Source organism: Mandrillus leucophaeus, unplaced genomic scaffold (assembly GCF_000951045.1).
Source record: "Mandrillus leucophaeus isolate KB7577 unplaced genomic scaffold, Mleu.le_1.0 Scaffold1091, whole genome shotgun sequence".
Taxonomy (NCBI): Eukaryota; Metazoa; Chordata; class Mammalia; order Primates; family Cercopithecidae; genus Mandrillus; species Mandrillus leucophaeus.
This window is the reverse complement of record NW_012099110.1, coordinates 119,531-130,538: the sequence shown is the minus strand read 5'-3', so window position 1 is coordinate 130,538 and position 11,008 is coordinate 119,531. Positions and strand designations below refer to the sequence as shown.

The 11,008-nt window shown below is 45.8% G+C and overlaps 1 protein-coding gene across 1 annotated transcript in view; it reads right to left on the bottom strand.

Moving 5' to 3' along the window:
* BRINP1 (bone morphogenetic protein/retinoic acid inducible neural-specific 1) overlaps positions 1–10,669 on the bottom strand; it is a 209,218-nt gene extending 198,549 nt beyond the window's left edge. The window contains exon 1 of the mRNA XM_011988832.1: positions 10,235–10,669. The gene's annotated coding sequence lies outside the window, so the exon portion shown is untranslated. The remainder of the gene's footprint in view (positions 1–10,234) is intronic.
* Positions 10,670–11,008: the final 339 nt, after the last annotated feature.

Sequence of the window (11,008 nt, the reverse complement as noted above, 5' to 3'; positions counted from 1 at the left end):
GAGAGAGAGAGGTTGGAATTTGAGCTGGACTGTGTTGAAGATGACTTTCTGCCTTTATGGTAGATGATCCTATGTCTATATCTGGTCTTTACATCTATATCTCGTTTCTGGCCTGTTATAACACAGAGAAATTGGAAATCTGCCTCTGTCATTTCGCGTTCTCCCATGCCTTATCCTACTTTCTCTCTCTCTCGCCTAATCACTGTTATCCCACTGCCACATGGTGGGGAGGTTAGTAGAAATAATTGAATGCGCTCATTTGCAAGGCAGTGCCTTGAACCTAATAATGCTTTTAATCCTATATGTTATTTCCAGTTTGAGCACATACCTGAGAGTATGAGCAATGGCTAATCTAATATAAGATAGTGTGGAAATCATAAAAAGCAGTAACAGTTAATGTTTATATAGTGTTGATGATCTTCCAGGCACTGTCTGAGGCACGTATCATATAAACTAACTAAATCCACACACACCTCTACGAAGTTACTATTATTATTGCTGCTGTTTTTGAGATAGAATCTCACTTTGTCACCCACCCTGAATTGCAGTGGCATGATCACAGCTCACTGAAACTTTGAACTCCTTGGTCCAAGTAATCCTCCTGCCTCAGCACCCCCGAAGTAGCTAGGACTACAGGCACATGCCACCACATCTGGCTAATTATTTTTTAAATTTTTTTGTAGAGACAGGGTCTTGCTAAATATTGCTCAGGCTGGTCTCAAACAGCTGGCCTCAAGTGATCTTCCTGCCTCAGCCTCCCAAAGTTCTGGGATTACAGGTGTGAGCCAGCATGCCCAACCTGGAGTTACTATCATTATAGTACTCATTTTACAGATGAGAAAACTGGCACAGAAACATCAGGTCATCTGTCCCACATCAAATAGCTAGAAAGTGGCAGAGCAGGTATTCAAACTCCAGCAGACCCAGGCTTTCAACCTCTGTACTTTCAAGTCAGAAAGAAGTAGATTCAAATCCACGCGAAAACACAATTGACTCAGCATATGGCCTTGGGCAAGTGGCGTTACTGCTCTGAGCTCAGTTTCATCATCTCTAGAATGGGGCACAATACTCCCCATGCATGAGCTTGTTGAGAATATTTAGTCGGCTATCTATATCAAGTATCCATTGCAGCACAAAGAATATGTCATGTGCTTGGCACATCCACTTTTTCACTCCAAGAACGGCTTTAGGGCAGTGACACTTCAGCCATCTCTAAATGTTAGGGATGAAGATCCTTCCAGAGCCCCCTCAAATTCCAGTCCATGCTCTGCCTACATGTATCATTCCCATTGTCAGGGAAGAGAGAGAGGTAAGCAAAAACTGGAGCTGACTTGGTAATATTTTCAGGAATCATTTGCAAGCCTTCACTGGGCTTTCAATGTTGTTGTCCTATCGATATACATTCAGAATAAAATTCTTTATAACCCCTCTCAGTCCTCCCCAGCCTTCGCTAACTCTGGCAATGGCATTTGATGTGGACCACTTCACCTAAAAGAACTATATCTCCAAAATGTGTCCCAGCAGCAAAACCATATTACCAACCCTTGCCAGGTAATCTAATTTTCAATCTTTCCTAAACATACCAAAGTGCTGATTTTCTTTTTTAATGGCCCCTATGTTTGTGCAGATGTTTTTATCGTCCCAGCCAACACTTCCTGTAGGTCCTTCCTTTATCATGTGCCTGTAAACTGAGAACCCAACAAATTCCATAAGAAATCTGGCTTATCTACTACCATGTGAAGGGAAACGTACTCACGGAAGGCAGTTGTCTCTTTCACAATTCTCTGTTTGCTCTTCTAGGTTTATCTTGGAGTTCCTGGGGACTCTAGGAATTCCACAGCCTACTAGAGTTTCATCTACTTTTGAGGATTGCTAAATCTTAGAATGGAGACTTGAGAATTCACCACTTTTTCCCCACAAAGCAATCATATCCTGGATGTCTGCCTTTTCTCCATCTGAATCAGCTTGTAATCTGTAACGCGGCTGTTCTCCATTATCCCCAAGATCCATTATTTCTCACAGAGGTTCCCACTGGCTCATTTGCAGGACCTTTGCAAGGCTAGATAAATTATATCTTAGAAATCTCCCAGGGCCAATACTGGGTTAACCCTTACATAGGGTTCTAGCTGTTCACATAGGCCATTTACTCAGAGCCCTGCTGCTCTGACCTTTGCAGTTTACACAAAAAATGGTTGCATGTTGCTTTTGTTAATTGCCTTATCAATCTACCTCCCACCCTTGGGGGAATACAGTCTCCTAGCTATCCCAAGATGGCCCCAACTTCCTTGTATACAACTCTGCACCCTGTGAGAAAACCCCTGCAAACGGAGAACAAAATTTGTTCAGAATGATATATTTTGTGTCCTCGCCAGGCTCTCCATTCCTGTGTGGGGATAGCAGGAAGCCCGGGTAATTTATGACTCTTAACTTTCTCATACCCAGTCTTATTCAATCTATTCTCCTTAAGGCCACTTGCATTCTCCAAAAGATAGTTCCCTCAGGAGACAAAGATCCCCTTCACCCTCATATGAAAAAAAAAAATTAATTTCACTTTTTCTCAGCCTCATTATCTCCTTAATTGTCTTCTTTGCCCCCTCAGTAGCAAAGACTGTCTATGGATCTCTAGGCAGTCTTTCTGGGCTGCTGTGTTCCATGAGGACAGTGGGTTTCATGTTAACACTTAATCACTTTGGTATCAGGAGTTGCCACAGCACAGAATCACTATCTCACCACCACTCAGCCACACTGTCTCAAAACACGTCTGTGCTGTAAGGTACGACCTCTTTTAAATCTGCTTATTTTTTAGAAGACATCTAAATCTTATGAGGAAGCACAGCTACCGTGAGTGTCCCTCTCTTTTACAAGAACTTTGTCATGCAACATATTCTTCTTCTTTTTTTTTTTTCAGACAGAGCCTCACTCTGTCACCCAGGCTGGAGTGCAGTGGTGCGATCTTGGCTTATGGCAACTTCTACCTCCCAGGCTCAAGTGACCCTCCCACCTCAGCCTCCCAGGTAGCTGGAACTACAGGTGTGCACTATTATGCCCAGTTACAGTTTTTGCTTGCTTTTTTTTTTTTTTTTTTTTGAAATGGAGTCTCACTCTGTTGCCCAGGCTGGAATGCAGTGGTGCGATCTCAGCTCACTGCAACCTCTACCTCCCGGGTTCAAGCAATTCTCCTGCCTCAGCTTCCTGAGTAGCTGGGATTACAAGCGCACGCCACCATGCCCAGCTATTTTTGTATTTTTAGTAGAGACAGGGTTTCACCATGTTGGTCAGGCTGGTATGGAACTCCTGACCTCATAATCCACCTGCCTCGCCCTCACAAAGTGCTGGGATTACATGCGTGAGCCATCGCGCCTGACTGCAACATTTTCCTAGAGCCAGGCAATATACCTTCAGTGAAGCAAGCCACAGCTGGGCCCTTCTCAATTTAGAGAAGGCAAGCCTGGAGAGATAAAGATAGGTTCTTAAGGAGGTCTACATATATAGTGATAGAAGCCAGGGCTGGAATCAGGTACCCTGAGTCCCTGTGCTCTTTTTGTATAACATTCTGAATTAATGGAGACATAAAAGAAAAAGATACAGCCTGTGATCTCTGAGACCTTACAGTTCACTGTCGACATCCTCACCAGTATCACTACTGATGTGTCTTCCTTTAGACTTCCCCTTACCCAAAATTCCCACAGAACTTCTGAAGTGACAATTATCAATCTATCATGAATGATAATTATTTATAGATTTGCAGATCGGTACTATTAGATTGCCAGCACCTAGCAAGATTCATCACCATACCCCCCAAGTCACTTTATCCAAAGCCTTTCCAAGACAAGATATGCAATAAATATTTGCTGATCCAAACTGAAAACTTCCAGTTTTCATTCTTTTTCACAAGACTTCATTTAAATTACTTTATCCCCACATATTCATTCTCTTCTTCCTTTTCTATCCGTTTCCCCTACTCTTGTTTCTCCTCCCTTTAGACTATTGTATCTCCAGTGTATGGCATTCAGAGTAGGACTAGAAATTAAAATAAGAAAACTTGTTGAAATTACTGATTAAACATGGACATAATAAAAAGCCATCAAGAGTACTTGACAATGACCTGTCAATTCTCAAACTCTCCTTAGTCCTCAAACTTCCAACCAGAGATGTCAAGGAAAAGATGTCAAAACTTCTCACTCTCCTGTACAGGCCATTGTGATCGGCCCCTGCCTACCTTCCTAATTCCCTTTTATGTCATTTTCCCAATTTGAAAGCTTCAGCCACACTGGCAGGTAGTCCATCTCTTAGACTTCCTAAGCTTGTCCCAGTGAAGTGACTCCATGGTTTGTTTGGTTTGGTTTGGTTTTTTGAAACAGGGTCTTACTCTGCTGCCCAGCTGTAGTATAGTAGTACAATCACAGATCACTGCAGGCTCAACCTCTCAGGCTCAAGTGATTCTTCAACCTCAGCCTACTGAACAGCTGGGACTACAGGCGCCACAATGATTATGATGATGATGATGGTTGTAGAAATGGGGTCTTGCTGTTTCCCAGGCTGGTCTGAAACACCTGGGTTCAAGCAATCCTCCCACCTCAGCCTCCTAAAGTGCTGGGATTACAAGCATGAGCCACCAAGCCCGGCCAACTCCATTTTATTCTTCTCTCTGCCTCTAATGCTCTTTCCCCACAAAATTACATGGCTGATTCCTTCTCATTTATGCCTCAGTTCCAATATCACTTTCTCAGAGAAGGCTTCTCCTAGCTACTCAATCTAAAATTATACCATCCACATTCCTTTCTAGCACATTACCACAACTAGTGGTGCGACATTTAATATTATATAAAATTATTTTGCTTATCGATTTGTTTACTCATTGATTATTCATCTCTCTCCTCTAGATTGTGAGCTTAATGAAAACAAGGCCATGGCCATGTTCATGCTACATTTCTAAAGCCCAGACCTATGCTATTCAAACACAGTAGCCACGAGCCACATATAGCTATATAAATTAAAATAAAAATTAATGTAAGTTAAATAAAATTAAATATTCAGTTCATCAGCAACACTGGCCACATTTCAAGTGTTCAGCAATCATACATGGTTAGTGGCTACCATATTGGACAGCACAAAAAACATGTCCATCATCACAGACAGTTCCATTTGACAGTTCTCGTCTATAGCAATGCTTGGCAAACAGTAGGCACCCAACAAATATTTGTTGAATAAATCCTCACTCAATTTCAGCTCATCTTTCCCCGTTTTTTGGTGGCATCTAAGCCCTAAAAGTGAGGTAAACTAGACAATTTCCCTAGGACAATATTCAGGGTGCCAAGAGGCCTTCAAGCAGATGCTACAGAAGACAGGGCTGTGAAGACAACCCCTTCTATTCAGAAAGAAAATTGGTGTGAAATAATTTTGCTTTCATAATATTCAAAGAACGGATAACTGGAAGAGAATTACACTTGTGCGATTTCAGAGACATATGGATAGAAGGATGATTTAGGGGCAAAGTAAGAAAATATTCCAACAAAGCTCTTCAAATATGGCATAGGTTGGTTTGTGTGGTAATGAACTTGCTGTCACTAAAAGTAATAAAACTGACGTTTTGGTCATGTATTATTGGCATTACAAAAAGAACTCATCATTCCTGAAAATAGAGAAAAGTTTGGTTATTGAGAAACCTTCAGAGGTTTTCTTTGATCCAGTGACTCAAGACACCTTCATACCATCAATTTCAAAGATTTCATAATAAGTCCCAGCTATTTCTAGCATCTATTGAACAACCCGATGTTGCCAGCCATTCATAACAGTTACCATTAACTCAGTGGTACCGTGAAAAGAGCAGAGATGACGTAAGAAGGAAGACAGATTCAAGTTCTGGCTGTGATGGTTGTGTGATCTTGGTCAAGGAGTCTAACCAGCCTGGGCTTCACTTTCCTCTTCTGTAAAAGGGGCTGTATCTGTCCCACTGGGTGGAAAGAAAGACTACATGAGAGAGCAAAACTAAAGACCCTAGAACACAGGAAGTCAATGTTCACTTCCAAGTAGGGTCTAATTTTCATCTGTCTGTATTGTCATTGGAATCCCCATATTCTTGGTATAGGCAAAAATGCCATAACGTCATTGCTTTAAATGAATATGAAGCAATTGTTAGCTAGAAAGTGTGACAGACAGACAGAGAAATGACAGTTGCCATTGAGATGCAACATGAAATGCAAGGGCAAACATTTATAAAGCAACTACTCTGTGTCAGTCTCTGGAATACAAAGATGCTCCTGAGACCATACTGAAGAGGGTAAGACAGACCTATACCCAGGGCACTATAGAGCAGGGCAAACAGCGACACAAACTAAAATAGAGTTTCAGATAAAATGGTACAGAAAAATCAGGTGATAAAGAGATTAATTCCAAAATAAGATCTTGAGAAGACTTCTTGGAAGGGTCATTTGAGCTAGATGTTGAAATATGGGTGGAATTTTGTTAAAAATCATGGCTGAATGTGGGAGCTAGTGGAAAGAATAATAAAGATAATCTTTGCAGAAGGGAGCACAACTGGAAAAATTATTTGAAGAATGACATTTAAGGACCTGTCTTCTTCACATGACCTCCATCTTGTCTTTAACATGGTTACCAGTAGTTCAGCAGCCAATTTGTTAAGCTTTGTATTTCAGCAAGGGAAAAGCAGGAAAAGAAGGGTAGGGTATGTCTAACCTTAGTGGCCTGTTCAAGTGATAATGTACTGGTGATTTCCTCCAAGGAATTGGGAGAGAAAAACAGAGAGGTTGCAAATCAAAAAATGTCTCCTTGCACAACTGAAGGGCCTCTGGGCAAAGACCTTTTCAGAAAAATGGAGGACTTTATGATCCAGAACATAAACTCTTGCAAGCACTAAGAAAGAGACGTTGAATTTGAACTGATCAGGGGAGGGTGTTTTTACAGTCCTTGCCTGTACCAGCGGCAAAGATATTCATCGAAGCCTGAGCTGGGTCGTCTAAACTCAACGGGGGCCCAAGAGCTGATTTGGAATCTCTGAGCTGTTTCTCCTTGGTTGAAATGGAGTCACAGCTCCCCCTTCTGGGAGCTAAAGTGCCATCTAGCCCCGGAAAATCCTGCATGGAAAAGGCTCTATTGCAGATGGGCCTAAAACCCCCATGTTTTTCAGTACTTGCCTGCACCCGGAAACAGGCATCTAGAAGTCTAAGAGCACACTTTTGAGTGAACTCGATTCTGACTTCTCCAGGTCTCTCTTTCACAGGGCTTTATATTTCTCCTTCCTGGAGTTTATGAGTCCTAGTTGTCACATGGGAGATGCTTTATATGGGAGAACACAATTTCGTGTGGAGGTTCTCTTTTTTGGAAATGTAGCAAGTAGGAAAGGTTTCTGGATCTTTGTGTGCACATGTGTGTATAAGCACACCTATTCATGTATGCTTGCAGATGTTCCTGTGCCTGTAATATGTATAAATGTCTAGGGGTGAGATTCTAATTAATATAAAGAAATTAATTTGCCTGAAGTATTTGCATTGGTGGATGGGTGTACATTTTGCTCTCTGGAAACCAGTGCATTCCTTAATAAAAATCTCAGATACAGACCAGACACTTTGCTGGGTTCTGCCTACCAGTCATACTCAGTACTGGGTCCTTGCTTGTGGGTAATTCTCTAAAGACACTGGAGAAGGAATCTATGTTTTCTCTCTGTCTCTCTGTCTCTCTTAATCCTCCCCACCCCACCCCGTGTGTGTGTGTGTGTGTGTGTGTGTGTGTCTGTGTGTGTCTGTGTGTGTTTGTGTGTTTTTGGAACAGTGATTGAGGCATTGGAGCTTTTCTTTTCAGGGTCATGTTTCCGGATAGAAAACCCTTGAAATGCATCTCTGAAAATGTGAAGTTTCATGAGGGAAGACAAGCGATTGTCTTGGTAGGGGTCGTGGTGGCAGGGTGGCAAGATGGGGGTGGGAGCAATATACAGTCCCAGGCAGTGTGGGAGGAGTGGAAAGGTATTGATCTAGCTGATAAGCCTAGATTCTAGTCCTAGGCATGCCACTAACTCACTACTGAATATTGGAGAATTCTCATCCCCTCTTTAGGCCACACAGTCCTGCCTTTCTGCTCTTTAATATTCCTTCCAACTTCAATCATCTATGAATTAGGAAAGAGAAAAAATGAGGCAGTTCCCAAAAAGGAGTCTCCTCCTTGGCTCTAGTACCCCCTACCCAAGATAATCCAGGGAGGTCTGCTCTGACATCCTGAAGGAGATTCTCTGTGGCTGTGTGAAGGCTTCAGCCTGAGGTATCAGCCTCTGGACAGAGAATGGTATGTCTGCAAGTGCCTGCAGGTAGAACCCACCCGTCAGGGCAGGTTCCTACAAATACATGTTTGCTTTTATCTCTCCCCAGAATATGAATATATACATATATGTGTGTGTGTGCACGCGCACGTGTGTGTGTATTATATATACATATATATTTCTTCCTAGAATATATATGTGTACATTTTTTAGGCCAAGTATATTTCTACTTTTTTCCCCTAAGAGGCCTTGTCAGCGGCCCCTCCAAGCTGAGCTAGACAAGAGGCTGTGTCCCAGCGTCACAGCCCTTGTCTTCTCCTAGCCTCCCTGGCTGAGAGTAGAACGGCTGCCGCTTACCTTGAGAAAGTAACAGCTGCCGAGTCTGGAAGCCATGCTAACAGCAGTAAAACTCAGCATTTTTGCTGAGTAGGGCAAGCCTTTAAGAGGCAGCTGGGAATCAAATCAATGGCTGGCCCCAGAGCCCAAGCCCAACAGTACCAAGCCAGGGTGGCCAAGAGACCTACCTAAAGAGCCTTCCAGGAGGTGGAGGAAAGAAGAAAGAGGGCCTTGACCCAAACTGCCTTCCTGGCTGAGATTCTTCCATGGCCCCCCTGCCCTTGGCAGTATTTCAGAGCCAAGTGAGAGATGCGAGGTGCAAACCGACAGCAGTTTAAGTCAATTACTGCCACATTCTGTCATAGATTCCCCACTCAGAGCCCCTTTTCAAATTGTAGATCTCCCTCAGTAATGAAACACTCTCTCTCTCTCTCTCTCTCCCACTTCTCTGCCTTCTCCCAATATCCTCCTAACTCCAGTGGAGCCATGGAGAGGCATATTTAGGAAGAGACTCTCTGGGGGCTTCCCCGCCTGAAATGGGGAAAGAAAGACGAATCTGTCTTAGAAAGTGCCCCATCCATCTCCTTCCATATCATCCAGAGCTGCCCCTAAATGAAATTTCCTCTGAGACCCTTTGCAACTGTGATGGATAAGCAAGTCCCCGAGGACGCTTTCTCCTTTCCCTTGAGGGGGGATCCCTGCAAACTTGCCCAGATCCTCCCCAAAAGAACCAGAAGCCAGACGGGGTGTGTTGATTGCAAACAGGGATGCAGGGTAAATCCCTATCCCAGACTTGCCAAGCCCCAGATAAGGAGGCCACCGCTGACTTCCCCCTTTCTCTGTCACCCACTATCCAGTGTCTCCAAATTCCCATCAGAATCCTGGAGTCTGTCCAGTGTGGAATTTAAAGTGACAGCGTCTCATTTGCCTCGGGGGTTGGCTATGTCTCTTTCATATTAAGCGGTGGGTCCCAGGGTAGCAGGATTCCACCGTTTGGAGGAATTTTCCTTCAAACGTACCAACATTGGGCTAAAGAAGGTGCCATCTACAGCCCCATAATCCTCCCCAAACCCCAAGCCCAGAGCCCCAAGAGGAAGTCCACAGCGGGTTTCCCGATGACTACGTGATCCTATAGTAAGGGTCCCATTCCGTGTAAGCTGGAGAGACCTAATTAAAAAGACACACGAGCGCACACACACAAACACATACGTACAAACATGCACACACACATCGCGCCGTAAGTAGGTTATAGGACCTCTCTCTCTTCACCCCTCCCTTACACACACGGACACACACACACACCACACACACGCATCAAACGCAAACGACGCCGCACACGCAAACACACACTAGCACCACATCAAGTTCCCACCATGGTGCACACGTCGGGAGCGCGCGGGGACACACACGCCACTCACTCAAACCCGCAATTAACCCTTTGAGCCCAGGCACAGGAACCCCCTCCCTAGAACCGGAGAAGACTTGGAGGCGGCGGGGCGGCCAGGTGAAGAGCGGACAAGGGTGCCCGGAGGGGGAGGGGCAGGGCAGCGCGGGGGCGCCCCTAATGCGGTCCGGGGCCGGGTCCAAGGGCAGCGGGGCTGCTGGGCGCTGCACCCGGCGCCGCCTTACCTGGAGTCAATGTCCGTCTTTGGCGGAGAGCTGTGGGCGGACGCTTTTTATTCGGCTCGGTGGGAACTTGGGAAAGCCCTGCGTCCAGCTCGCATTCCGGGGACGGCGCGGGGACTGCAGGCGTGGGGGTACCTGGCTCCTAGCAGCCTGGCTCATACTCAGCCGTAAAGTCCCCTTCGCTGGTCCCGAGGACAGGCATGAATCCGGGCTCCGGAAGGCGGTCACTACTCCCTCTGCCTCCCGGCTGTCTCGCTCTCGCTCTTGCTCGCTCGCTCGCTCTCTCGCTCTCTCCCTCTCTCGCGGGTTCGCTCGCCTGCGCTCTCCTCCTCCCCCCGCGCCAGATCAGTTTGCAGCCGTGGGGACCGGGAGCGAGGCGGCTGGCGAATGGAGAGGGAAGTCCAAGTGCGCCGCGGTCTCCGGGCGGGGAGCGGCGGAGGCCGGGCTACGCGGGGGGAGGGACTTAGCCGGCGACGGCCGAAAATGAATGGGGGAGCGGCGGCCTGGGGGCGGGGAGGGAGGAGCCGAGCGCCGGGGTTGCTTCCGAGGAGTGTTTTGTACATCTTTAGGCGAAGGAGGAGAAGCCAGAGGATGAGAGACGGGAGGCCGCCTCGAGGGAAGGGCGGCCCGGGTGGGCTGGGGCTGAGCCGTGGGGAGTTTCGTGGGTCTGGGGGGTGTACGGTGTTGTGTCTATGAGCACGAGCATCCAAGGGGACCGTGCGTATGCGCAAACCCGGAATTCTGGTGCCCTTAAGCGTGACTGTACTGTGTGTGTCG